At 50.1% G+C, this 13,852-nt stretch overlaps 1 pseudogene; it reads left to right on the forward strand.

The window, feature by feature from the left end:
• Nucleotides 1-1,158: 1,158 nt before the first annotated feature.
• LOC125535195 lies at nt 1,159-3,899 on the forward strand (annotated as a pseudogene).
• The last annotated feature ends 9,953 nt before the right edge of the window (nt 3,900-13,852 follow it).

Below are 13,852 nucleotides of genomic sequence, written 5' to 3' on the forward strand. Positions count from 1 at the left end.
CATGTCCGAGTGGCCACCACACCACCCAGCAGCGTTACCTTTCTTTAGGAATTTATAAAATATTTTTCTATTTCAATAAATGATAATATAAGTTTAGAATGTTCATGACTTAAATAAAAAAATGTAGTATATAAAAGTTTTCATTGTTATTTTTAAATTTATTTTATGTTAACACACAGTTACAATTTACATGTATTTCATTTATTTATTTTAAAAATAACAGTGTAGAATGGGTCGCTGGGACTCCAGCCGGCTTAAGTGTTAATGGTTATATGAGTTTCGTAAATGATGTTTGGTGTATTGGTTTGTCGGCGGAATTACAGGCGTCATGTCATGTGATCGAATCCAAGAGTGACAGTTTTTGCACAATACTAGCCTCCATCTCTGAGAAAAATATGGGCCCCTGCCAAGGGCTTTTCATGAGAAAAAAATGCACGAGGTTTTCTTTTTTGCAAAATAGCAGGCACATGTCGTCCAGTCGCTGACAGCGGGCCTCATGCTACGTTGGCGCGCCTAATTAGCACCATGTTCGTATATAAACATGATTTGTATCGTATATGCACGCAAAAGCCAAATTGTAGCACTAATTCAATATATGCGCAAGTTTAAGCATTAAACTGACTTTTTACGTCAAGTTAGTGGCACCAGTGGTATAATTGACTCGCCGGTTAATTTGACGGATGGCGAGGCGGCTTACACTTGTTTGTTATCAGCCGGTTAATTTGTAGCACTGGCCAAGATATGATGCATTGAGTGTGCCCTAGTGCGGTTGCCGACAATGTATATGTTATCCAGTAACAGATATTGGCCCTGCGTGTACGCCTTGTGTGCTATGCAGGTTGTGTACAAGTCAACTGCGCCAACAGTCGATCGATCAATTCCTCGAAGTCAAATCTCGTTACTCCATTGCCTCGTTTGCCACGAGTTCTGTTTTGCTAGCTGTAGTATCTCCTACCAGTACCACATCATTGTTGGAATTTATTTTCAAACAATCATCACGGAGATAAGACAAGATAGCTGCGTGCGTATTACATATGGCGGAGGCTAGCTAGTGAGCTAGCCTCACTCGGTCCGGCTGCAAGTCTGGGCTGCAGGGCAGAACTGAGTGAGGCTAGCTAGCCCGATATCAAAACCATTACTTTCTATCCATCCACCACAATGGCGGAGGCGTCGGCTCTGCCTCTGCAGTTCGTGGTGGCCGCGTTCCTTGCGCTGTCTGTGGCCACGACAGCGTCGGCGTCGCCTGCGCCGGCGAACCGGAGCAGGTGCTACAAGCATATGTTCAGCTTCGGCGACTCTCTGATCGACACCGGCAATTTCATCGTCCACTACGCCAATGCGTCGGGCCCCGTCCTGGCGTTGCCCTACGGCGAGACCTTCTTCGGCCGCCCCAACGGCCGCTGGTCCGACGGCCGCCTCGTCGTCGACTTCATCGGTAAGTACTTCCATTCCATGACGACGACAGACGAGGCGTGCTTAATTACTGCCTATCTTACTGCACGATACATAATGAATAATGAATATGCGTACATGCATGAAAATTGGTACTACGTACGTGCAGTGGAGAGGCTGGGTTCCCGTACTGGCCGGCGTACCTGCAAGCGGCAGCAGGGAAGTCGCCGGCGGAGGAGTTTCGATACAGCGCCAATTTCGCGGAAGCGGCCGCCACGGCGTTGAGCCAGGAGTTCTTCATTAAAAAGAACCTCAGCGTTGCCCCCGATCCCCAAGTGCTCGCCGCGCTCGCCTCCACGGACCAAGGTAACAAAATCAGTGGCACTACACGCAAACGCACCGAGCATGCATATTACTCCTAAGTCCTAAGAGCATCTCCAGCCGTTGCGCCCCCAAGAGGCGACGAGTACGTCCCCAGCCGTCGGGCCCCAGACATCCTCACAGTTCGGCCAAAATTCAGCAAACACGACATATTTAGGTCAAATTTCAACAAACACGACATATTTCGGCGAAATTTAGACGTTTTTTACACGAAAAAAATGCACGGAAAAAAACCCTAAACTACGGGCCGAAGTAGGCGCTGAGCAGGGAGTAGTCGTCGCCGGCGTCGTCCTCCTGCTTCTCCTCCTTGACACGGCCGGCGCCGCTGCTCGACCCCTCGCCCCGGCGCGCTGCTTCACGGCGGCGGCGTTCGGCGATCTCCTCCAGGGCGCGGCGCTGGCGGTCCAGCTCCATGCACGCGTAGTCATCGCGCGCCCACTGCAAGGCGGCCTCTTCTTGGTCGGCCTCCTCGGCGAGAGCAGGCTCCGGCTTCACCGTCGCCAGCCCTGGCTCCCTCTTCGGCTTGACCAGGCGAGGAGTGGCCGAGGAGGAGGAGCCACGGCCGCCGTCGTTGATGACGAGGCCGGCGCCGCGGGTGCGCCTACCGAGCGGCGTCTCGGACGGCTCTGGCTTGACGCTGACAAACGCCGGCGCGCCGGAGGAGTGAGAGGAGGATCGGGAGAAGGAGGAGGAAGAGGAGGATGATCATCCCATCATCCTCCTCGGCAGCCACGCGCCGCCGCTCTGAGTGATCGGGTACTCGAACGGCGGGTCGTTGCCGCCCTCGAGGTGCGCGAGGACGCCGCTGAGCGTGCGGCCCGGGACGCCCCACCACAGGCGGCGGCCCTCGCTGTTGTTGCGGTCGCACGGCGCCGACACGTTGTTGGTGGAGGCGAGCCGCTCCTCCTGCCGGCGTTTGAAGTACGCCGCCCACGCCACGTGGTTGTCGGCGGCGTACTCCGGGAGCGCCCGCTCCGCGGCCGTCAGGGACGCCCGCGCACGCTCAATCTCGGCGTAAATAGGTGGGCGCCTCGGGGTCGGGGAGAGGGGGGACAGGGACCCCGCCGGCGCTGAGCCTCCACCGCGACGGAGCGCGTACGTCGGGCGGCGCGGGGTAGTTGGCCTCGTGGAGGAGGTGGGCCTCCCACTCATGCAGTGAGCGGCGGCCGAAACCGTTGGCCGCCGCCGCGTTGCCGGGGTACTTCGCGCTCATGGTTGCCGGGGAGAGAGAGGGGCTCGAACGGCGGAGAGAGGGGAGAAAGTGCGGTGGCGAGGAGGGAAAGGATTGGTGCCTCACCGGCGCGGCCAGGGGCGGCTTTTATAGCGGCCGCGTGCGAACGCGTGGCGGAAGGCGGGGCGGCGTCGCCGCATTTCACCGCCCGTGAATAAATGGCAGGCTGACTGGCGGCAGCCTTGGCATTGATTCCCCGCGGGAAAACCGAGACGATGAGGATGACCAGCCTTCGTCTCACTGGCGCGCCGGACCCGCCACTCTTTCGCGCCAAAACGTTCGAGCCGGCGCCCCGGGCGCCCCCAGCGCGCCGGGTTCGGGTTGAGTGCGCCGGCGCCAATTTCGGCCCGATCCGGCGAAAAACAGGCTTGTGGGAGCACGACTGGGCCGATTTTTCGGCGTCGGCGCTAAAAAATAGCATTGGGGGCCTGTTGGGGGCGCGGCTGGAGATGCTCTAACCACACCATCGCGGCCATGGTCACGCAGAGAGGAAGGAGGTGATGGCAAGCTCGCTGTTCCTGGTGGGAGAGATCGGCGCCAATGACTACAACCACCCCTTCTTCCAAAACAAAACAGTGGAATGGGTCAGGCCCCTCGTGCCCCAGGTCATCAGCTCCATCGCTCTGTCCATCGAGGCCTTGATCGAGCTGGGCGCCAAGACCATGTACGTGCCGGGCATCTTCCCGCTGGGGTGCACCCCGCGGTACCTCTTCCTCTTCCCTGGCGACGACCGCGACCCTGCCACGGCCTGCCTCGCTGGCTCAACGACCTTGTCCTCGTCCACAACCTCATGCTGAAAGCCAAGCTCGAGGAGCTCCGCCGCGACCACCTCGGCGTGTCCATCACCTACGTCAACACCTACGACGACGTGCTCGCCCTCATGTCACATCCCTAGCTTTACCCTGGCCTTGGACTAGCTTGGTTGCTGAATCATGTTTAAATTCCATTGAAATTTGAATTGAGGAATTCTCAAAGCCTCAGAAAACCTCTAAAAATAACCAACATTTAATCTCATCAAATGAGTCCAAGGAAATGTTCCCGTTATTCTGTGAAAATATTGGCATGAGGTGAAATTCTAACCAATATTTTTGGAGTCACAGGAATAATTTTTTTTGGGCCTTTGATTTAAATCAATAATATATTTGGGTTGGAATTATTTCTGTTATATAAGAAATAATGTTCAAATATTTTGTAAGTTTGCATGTGACCTTGAACTAGCTCTCTGAGCTAACATAAAATTTACAGAAAGTTTTAAAATGGTTTAGTTCCAAACTAAATCAAAACAAAATAACAGAAATAAATAGAAAACATAAAAGAGAGAGAGAGAAAGGAACTAACCTGGCGCCCACCTAGCCTGGCCCAGCACGGCCCAACCCACAGGCTTGGTGCCAGTCATCCCCTACCTCTGCCAGTAGGCAGAGGAGGGACAGCACACGGCGCGCGCGCGGGCGCCACGCCACCAGGCTGCCTGCCTACGTCGCCTGGCCACCGCGACGCCTCGCGTCTTCTCCCCAGCGCCGCCTCGACCCCCCTGGACACCACTCTCCCCCCTTCGCTCTCTCCCTCGTCCTCTCCCGTTATGGCCGACGTGCCCGTAAGCCGCCGCCGCCGTAGTTGACGGCACCGCCTTCCCCCCGACCCCTCGCCATGCCTTCGAGCTCCGCCTCGACGTCTTCGACCTCCTTGTGTCGCCACACATCGCCGGACGCGCTCCTCTGCCCTCACCTACCTCGTCCTCGACCTCTCGTCGTCGGAGATCCCTCTCGCCGCCTCGTTTCGCTCCGACCTCCTCCAAGCTCGCCGTCCGCTCCACTACATCCATCGTGAGCCCCTGCCCCTAACCCCCCTCCTCTACGCCTCGGTTGCTCCCCCTAGCCGCCATCTCCACAGAGCCCGAGCGCTCTGCTCCGCCGGCGACGCCGCCGTCATGGCCACAGCCACGCGGGCTCGAAGCCGAGCACCTCACCGCGTTTGCCACACTCCCAGGAGGCCGTAGCCCCTCTCCACGCCCCTGTTGTGCATCCCAGCGCCGAACCCGAGCACGCCAGAGCTCCGGCCACCGCGGCCGAGCTCCCCGCCGTCGCCTCCGGCCGCCCCAGGTCCGGCTGGCGCCACCGTCCAACGCGCGCTGGTCTGGGCTCTCGAACGAGCCCAACCACGTTGCGAACGGGGCCCCAGATCCCGTTCCCGCAGCCCTCGGCCGCGTCTGCTCATCGCCGGCGGCTAAACGCCGGTGGATTAGCCCCGGTTGACCAGGGGTTTGACCTCCCCTGACGTGTGGGCCCAGGCACCTGTTTAATTAGTGTTAAGTTTAGTTAGTGTTAACTAACTTAGCTAATCAGATGAGCCACTGGCATGCGGGCCCGCCCTGCTAATTAACCTAGGATTAGTGTGGGATCGAAAGTATGTCTAGAAGGGGGGGTGATTAGACTACTTGACCAAATAAAAACTTAACCTTTTCCCAATTTTAGTTCTTGGCAGATTTTAGCTATTGTAGGACAAGTCAAGCAATCATCACACAATTCAAGCAACCATGCAAAGAGTATATTGGCAGTGGAAAGTAAAGCATGCAACTTGCAAGAATGTAAAGGGAAGGGTTTGGAGAAATCAAACGCAATTAGAGACACGGATGTTTTTCCCGTGGTTCGGATAGGTGGTGCTATCCTACATCCACGTTGATGGAGACTTCAACCCACAAAGGGTAATGGTTGCGCGAGTCCACAAAGGGCTCCACCCACAAAGGATGACGGTTGCGCGAGTCCACAAAGGGCTCCACCCACAAAGGGTCCACAAAGAAGCAACCACCCACAAAGGGTCCACGAAGAAGCAACCTTGTCTATCCCACCATGGCCATCGCCCACACAGGACTTGCCTCACTAGCGGTAGATCTTCACGAAGTAGGCGATCTCCTTGCCCTTACAAACTCTTTGGTTCAACTCCACAATCTTGTCGGAGGCTCCCAAGTGACACCTAGCCAATCTAGGAGACACCACTCTCCAAGAAGTAACAAATGGTGTGTAGGTAGTGAACTCCTTGCTCTTGTGCTTCAAATGATAGTCTCCCCAACACTCAACTCTCTCTCATAGGATTTGGATTTTGTGGAAAGAAGATTTTGAGTGGAAAGCAACTTGGGAAGGCTAGAGATCAAGATTCGTATGGTAGGAATGGAATATCTTGGTCTCAACACATGAGTAGGTGGTTCTCTCTCAGAACATATGAGTAGGAATTGTGTATGTGTTCTGATAGCTCTCTCACGAATGAAGAGGAGGTGGAGGGGTATATATAGCCTCCACACAAAATCCAACCATTACACACAGTTTTCCAATCTCGGATGGGACCGAATCAACAAACTCGGTCAGACCGAAAATGTAAACCTAGTGACCGTTAGAGATTTTCGGTGGGACTGACATGCAACTCGGTAGGACCGATATGGTTAGGGTTTGGGCATAACGTAATCTCGATGAGACCGATTACACAAACTCGGTGAGACCGAATTTGGTAATTAGCTAACCAGAGAGTTGGTCAGGCAAACTCGGTGGGACCGATTTGCTCTTTCGGTGAGACCGAAAAGTTACAAAAAGGAAACACTGAATTTACATTGCAATCTCGGTGGGACCGATTCGCTCTTTTGGTGAGACCGAAAAGTTACGAAGGGAAACAGAGAGTTTGCAATCCCATCTCGGTGAGACCGAGATCCCTATCGGTAGAACCGATTTGCTAGGGTTTGGCAGTGGCTTAAGACAAGTGAAACTCGGTGGCGCCGGATAGAAAGAATCGGTAGGACCGAGTTTGGCTTTGGGTTTAGGTCATATGTGGATATGGGAAAGTAGTTGAGGGTTTTGGAGCATATCACTAAGCACATGAAGCAAGAGGCTCATTAAGCAACACCTCATCCCTCCTTGATAGTATTGGCTTTTCCTAAAGACTCAATGTGATCTTGGATCACTAAAATATGAAAAGAAGAGTCTTGAGCTTTTGAGCTTGAGCCAATCGTTTGTCCTTAGCATTTTGAGGGTTTCACTTTCACATCCATGCCATGCCAATCATTGAGCTTTCCTGAAGTAGTCATCTTGGAATAGCATTAGCTCAATGAGCTATATGTTGTTATGAATTACCAAAACCACCTAGGGATAGTTGCACTTTCAATCTCCCCTTTTTGGTAATTGATGACAACATATAGATCAAAGCTTTGACAAATGATAATAAGCATGAAATATATCGTCGCTTTGAGAAGTATGTGATAAGTAAGAGCTCCCCCTAAATTTGTGCATATTTAAAATTTGCTTTCGACTGCAAATGCACAAAGAGTTAGAGTCATGGGTTACTCTTCCTTGTCACATACATCTTGGTGGAGCGCTTAAAATGATAAGAATGAAATACATGCACTCATCACCAAGAATAGTGAATGATCACATAAGATAGATAAGATAATAGCATTAAGCAAACATTAAGTGTAGCTTATGAACAAACACATGATCATCAATGTCTCACAGATAATGACGTAGTATCTCAAGCACTCAAAAGCAAACAAAGTTCAAAAAACCACCAAATAAAGCAAGAGAGAAAAAAGCAACACTCTCTCTCTCTCTCTCGAAGCCTATGATCTATACATTTTTCTCCCCCTTTGGCAACAAGTTACCAAAAAGTTCCTAGAAAATGCATAGTGCTAGATCGACACTCAAGCTTGATCTTCTGGTGGTGGTGGAGTCCGGATCACTCCAAGGACGAAGGCTTCTGTAGACGCTGAAGTAGACGCTGGAGTTGGAGCTGAAGTAGATGCTGGAGCTGGTGGAACTGAGGCTGTAGCTGGTGCTGAAGTGGTGGCTCTGATGTCAGCAACTGGCACGGCAGACGACCTCGGACCTCGTGGCACTCTGGCAAAGGCATGAGTGGTAGTCCTGCCTCTCCTCTCCTGCATGTCATCCTGGAGCTGCTCCACTGCAGTCTGAATCTCTGTCACCTTGACATCCAAGTCATAGAACTTTTGTTCCATGATTCTCTCTAGGCTTGCCTGGTTTTGAGTTAGGGTGGCTAGTCCTTTCTCAATCCGCAGGGTGGATGCAATCAGGTAACCAAGCTGCTCTTGTTTGGTCTTCAAGAAATACTCAGATGCCTTCTCTTGAGTTGGCATCTTGGCAGCTTTCTCCTTCCTTGCCTTCTCCTTCTTTGCTTGTGCTTGGGCAGACGATAGTTCATTTTCAGTCATCACAACTTGATTGTCCTCAAAATCTGGACGGATGGGCAAGTGTTCCTTGTCCAACAAGTATATGCCCATGCCCATCTTGGAGTTAATGAGCTCCTGAATTTGTGGGGCATACCCACAGCTCCTCTTCTGGTCTGCTGCAGTCCTCTTGATAGTCTCTACTATGAGGCTCATGACTTTGAATTTCTGAGGTACATCAAATACATGAAGCAAATTGATTGCATGGCCTCTGATCATCTTGTGATCTCCAGACTTGGGCAAGAGAGTGTGCCTCAATATCCAATTTATAGTAGGCAGCCCTGACGGAAGATAATGCACAGACTCAAACTTGAAAGTATCAAGAGCTTCATTGGGAATTTCCTTGTACATATTGGACATTGAGTTATGATCCATCTTCTTCTTGGCATAGATATCCAAGTCATCCTCATGCTCCTCTAGGGCATTGATGAGTTGTGCCCACTCAGCAACAGTAGATTGGTACCTCGTACCCTCTGACATCCATGTGATCTTTCCATCTGGGTAAAAGTGTGTTGTGGAGTAGAACTGCATGATTAGCTCCTCGTTCCACTTTGTGAGCTTCTGCCCAACAAAGTCTGCAACTCCACACGCACTAAAGCTGTCATACACTCCAGAGTAGTGTTCCTCATTTTCCTTCATGTAGGTCCAGTCGACCCATCTCATGTCACAAACTATTGGCTTCTTGTCAAGCAAAACTGTCTCATAGAAGTCCTGTTGTTCCTTGGTGTGAAATCTGTAATCCACAGCAGTCCTTCTCCTTGAAGCATACGGATCTGCTTCTCTCCATTTCCTTAGCCCTGAGTCTCTCCTGAGCTTCATGTCTTCAGCCACAGGATGAGCATCGTTGTGGTCTGTGATCTTGGGCTTGAGCTTTCTCAGAACATTCTCTTCCTCTTCTTCTGCAGCTTCAGGCACTGGGGCCTTGTTCTTTTTAGCAGCTGGGATGCTTCTTGTATTTCTCTTTGGTTTTGGCTTTGGAGCTGGCTTGGCCTTGGAAGCAGCTGCCCCTGATCTTATGGCATCACCCATCAGCTTGGGTGCCTTAGGTGCTGGTGCAGCTACCTCTTCTTCTTCCTCTTCTTCCATGATGGAAGCCTTTCCAAGCACTCTGGCGACGGTCTTCTTGACCCTTTCCTTCCTCTTCTTGCCTTCAGCAGCAACTGGCTCTATGGGTGCAGGCTTTTCAGTTGAAGCTCTAGCCTTTGACATAGGCTGCCTGCCTGCTGGCCTTTTGATCTTCAGTCCTGGCTTTGTGCCTTGAGCTGGCTCAACTCTCTTTGATGTGGCCTCTTCCTCTGCCACATAATCTTCATCTTCAGAATCTGAAGTTCTCTTCTTCCTCTGTCTAGTGGCAGCTTTTGGCAGATTGCTTGGGGTACTTCTGCTGCCATCATCTGAAGAGCTGGAGGGACTAGTGCCCTCACTCATCACCACTTGCTGTTCTGACACATTCTGGCTGTCACTCTGATCTGACATGTTGAACAAGCTGACTGCTGACCCTATGAATAGTTTATAGATGAGGTAGAGTGGATGAGCATCACAAAATGCAGAGATCTTTGCAAAAAGAATGATTCAAAAACTTAGTTTTAGTTTCCCACTGAAATCATCTCGGATCTACCGATTTTCAAACTCGGTGATACCGAAACAGTTTTGGAACCTAAACTAGTGAACTCGGTTGGACCGAGTCACAGTTCGGTGGCACCGAGACTGCTAGGGTTTCACAGAATTCCAAAATCGGTCACACCGATAAGTAATTCTCGGTCAGACCGAGTCTCACTTGTGCAATGGCATAAGCCAAATCGGTGGGACCGAGTTTTTCAACTCGGTGGGTCCGAGATGGTTTCGGCGGAAACCTAACCCTAAAATTTTCGAATCAAACCTAATCTACGAACGCATTGACTGGACAGGAGTGTTTCAATCATGGCAAGAATCATGATGATCACAATGTGCTAAGAATCGGATTGGAGAATAGCACAAAGATCGAGTCCATACCCTAGTTCGGTGGAGACTCGCTACGGCGGCAACGGTGGGGTAGAATTCCCGTTGACGGCGACGGAGACCAACGACTGGAGGCGGCTGGCGGCGAGGAGACGATCCAGAGACCACGTTGGTAGAGCAGGCTATCGCGTGGGCGAAGGGGTTCGGAGAAAATTCCAAAATTTTGCCCGTGACTATATATAGCCCGACCCTGTCGGTGTGACCAAGTGGAACAACTCGGTGGCACCGAGATTCATAACTGCAAGCAGTTACTGAAACTCGGTGTGACCGAAATGTTCAAATCGGTTGCACCGAGATCGAAAACCTAGATCAACTTAATGATCTCGGTAGGACCGAAAGTGGGGTATCGGTCAGACCGTGAATCATAAAGAGGTTTTGGAAGTTTAAGTCTATGACGAATCGGGGACTCCGAGCGCTCCTCACACAGAGTGGTTCGAATCTGACTTGATCAAATTTTGTGATGCAGCATGAATAGAGTTTGAGACGAGAAAAGCATAGATAGCTAGAGGAGGTTCTTAGGCATTCTTGTCCATCCACTTGGCAAAAGGAAATAAAACCAAACAATCAAAACAACAAGTGGATGTCCTCAAATGAGTAAAATATGCAACCAGCATGCTCACACAATAAGATGGCAAATGAAATATGTGACAAGGCATGCACAACCAATTCTAGCATCTACCAAGCAATTTGCGATGACTAGGTCATCTATATATGAGTATATTGACTTAGGAGTCAAGTGAGAACACTTGATCATAGGTCATACTCATCGTTTAAGCTCAAGTGGGGTTACCACTTTTACATAAAGCATTGTTGTGTTCACATCTTTAGAGTTGCTTTAGCTCAAGTCTTAGAGTAAAGCTCCCCCTAGATGTGATATCCCCCCTTAGAGGGATGAACTAACCTCGGGTTTTGTCGATGATGACTTCATGTAGATGTTGAAGATGTGGATGCTCAATATTGATGTAGATCACTTGGAGCTATCCATTTGAGTGAATTGCACTTTCAATACCTACATGGGTTAGTCCCACAAGGAACAAACAAGGATATCCATAGACATAGAGTGATGCACACACAAGATGATGTCCATGAAAACTTTTAGGTTACCTTGTCCCTTGTCTTACCAACAAGAGGGTTTGTGACTCCTTGAACTAGTGCAAGATGTGGAAGTTGATTGCACTTGTTCTTGCCAAAATGATAAGAGTGAAGTATGTTGGCGGAGTCACCCTCAAGAACTCTCTAGTTCTTCTTCTTTTGGATTCACACCATCTTGATGGGAATCCTTGGAGTTGTAGTCGTACTTGATGAAGTGGAACTTGAAGTAGTCTTGGGAATCCACTTGACTAAGGTCTTAGGAGCTTCTTCAAATGCATCAATTTCCTCTTGAAGCTTGTCCTTGCCTTTTTGCTTGTAGTCTTGTTGTAACGCCCTCGATGCGGCTATAGCTCCCACGTGTCGAGGCACGACTTAGAGACATAACCGCATTGAAAGCAATGTCGCAAGTTAGACAATCATTACAACATCCCATGTATTACATAATAAAAGGGGGAGATAACATAGTTGGCTTACACTCGCCACGTCACATCAGAGTACATAAATAACATCCATCAAACAAACACTCATGGCCCGACTACGGCGCCAAAATGGAAAAGAACCCAACATGCGACAAGGCCCTGAATCGAACCCCAACTAGGCACCACTACTGATCATCGGGAAAGGAAACATAATAACGCTGAGAGTCCTCGTCGAACTCCCACTTGAGCTCGTACTCGTCACCTGGAGCGGAATCACCTGGACCTGCATCTGGAATTATAGTATCTGTGAGCCACAGGGACTCAGCAATCTCGCACCCTCGCGATCAAAACTATTTAAGCTTATAGGAAGGATAAGGCAAGTATGTGGAGCTGCAGCAAGCGACTAGCATATGTGGTGGCTAACTTATCCGCAAAAGAGAGCGAGAAGAGGAGGCAAGGCGCGAGCGAGAAACTAAAGGAACAACCTGCGCAAGCATAACTCCAATTCCGTGTCCACTTCCCGGACTCCGCCGAGAAGAGGCCATCACGGTAACACACCCAGTTGATTCATTTTAAATTAATTAAGGTTCAGTTATCTACAACCGGACATTAACAAATTCCCATCTGCCCATAACCGCGGGCACGGCTTTCGAAAGTTCAATCCCTGCAGGGGGTCCCAACTTAGCCCATGCCAAGCTCTCACGGTCAACGAAGGAATAGACCTCCACCCGAGTCACACCGATCAGACTCGGTAACCCGGTACAACAAGACAATTCGACAGGTTAAAACAAGACCAGCAACACCGCCCGAATGTGCCGACAAATCCCGATAGGAGCTGCACATATCTCTTTCTCAGGGCACACTCAGATGAGACATCCTACGAGTAAAACCAACCCTCAAGTTGCCCCGAGGTGGCCCCGCAGTCTACTCGGTCGGACCAACACTCAGAGGGAGCACTGGCCCGTGGGGGGGCTAAAAATAAGATGACCCTTGGGTCTGCAGAACCCAATGGAAAGAAAAGGGGTCGGTGGCAAATGGTAAAACCAAGGTTGGGCATTGCTGGAAAAGCTTTAATCGAGGCGAAATATCAAGGGGTTCCCATTATAACCCAACCGCGTAAGGAACGCAACATCCGGGAACATAACACCGATATGACGGAAACTAGGGCGGCAAGAGTGGAACAAAACACTAGGCGAGAGGCCGAACCTTCCACCCTTTACCAAGTATATAGATGCATTAAGATAACATAGTAATATAGTGATATCCCAACAAGTAAATAGATGTTCCAACAAGGAACGGCTCCAATCTTCACCTGCAACTAACAACGCTATAAGAAGGGCTGAGCAAAGCAGTAACATAGCCAATCAACGGTTTGCTAGGACAATGGTTGGTTAGAGGTTCAATCATGCAATTGGGAGGCTGACAAGCAAGTGGTAGGCATCGTAGCAGTGGCAAAGCAAAAGAGCGAGCAAACTAGCATAGCAAAGATAGTAGTGATTTCGAGGGTATGATCATCTTGCCTGCACAGTTGTCAGAGTTGACTGGATCCTCACAAGCAAACTCAACGGGCTCCTCGGTAGCAAAATCGTCTCCCGACTCTACCCAACAAGACAAACAAGCAACAAGGATACAATCAACCACGTGCAAGACCAAGCAATATGATGAAATGATGATATGCTATGCGGGATGCGATGCGGGATGCAAAATGCAAGATATGACAGGAAATGCATGCTGGCCTCAACTTGGAATTCCAAGGGTGCCACTGGATAGAGGGGCTGAAATCGCTTGAAAACGATATAAAGATCATTGGAATCGGAGTTACGGTTTGGAAATGGCAAGCGTTTTAAGATATGACACCGGTCTGCGATTTCAGCAAGTAGGCATCTAAATGCAACGAAATGAACATGCTACAGCCACCAAACATGAAAACAAAATACATGGCAGTGATGTACACAAGATGGTTAACAAAACACTAGCACTTAGCCATAGGCAAATTCATCCATTAAAAGGTTCAAACAAGCATGGCAAAAATGAATATGCAAAACAGATTCCAGACTTAGTGAAATTAACACTAGCCTGAAATTTCAGATCACGAAGCCCTCTTCGGAGCAGCAAAAC

The sequence above is a fragment of the Triticum urartu genome, chromosome 2 (assembly GCF_003073215.2).
Source record: "Triticum urartu cultivar G1812 chromosome 2, Tu2.1, whole genome shotgun sequence".
Classification (NCBI taxonomy): domain Eukaryota; kingdom Viridiplantae; phylum Streptophyta; class Magnoliopsida; order Poales; family Poaceae; genus Triticum; species Triticum urartu.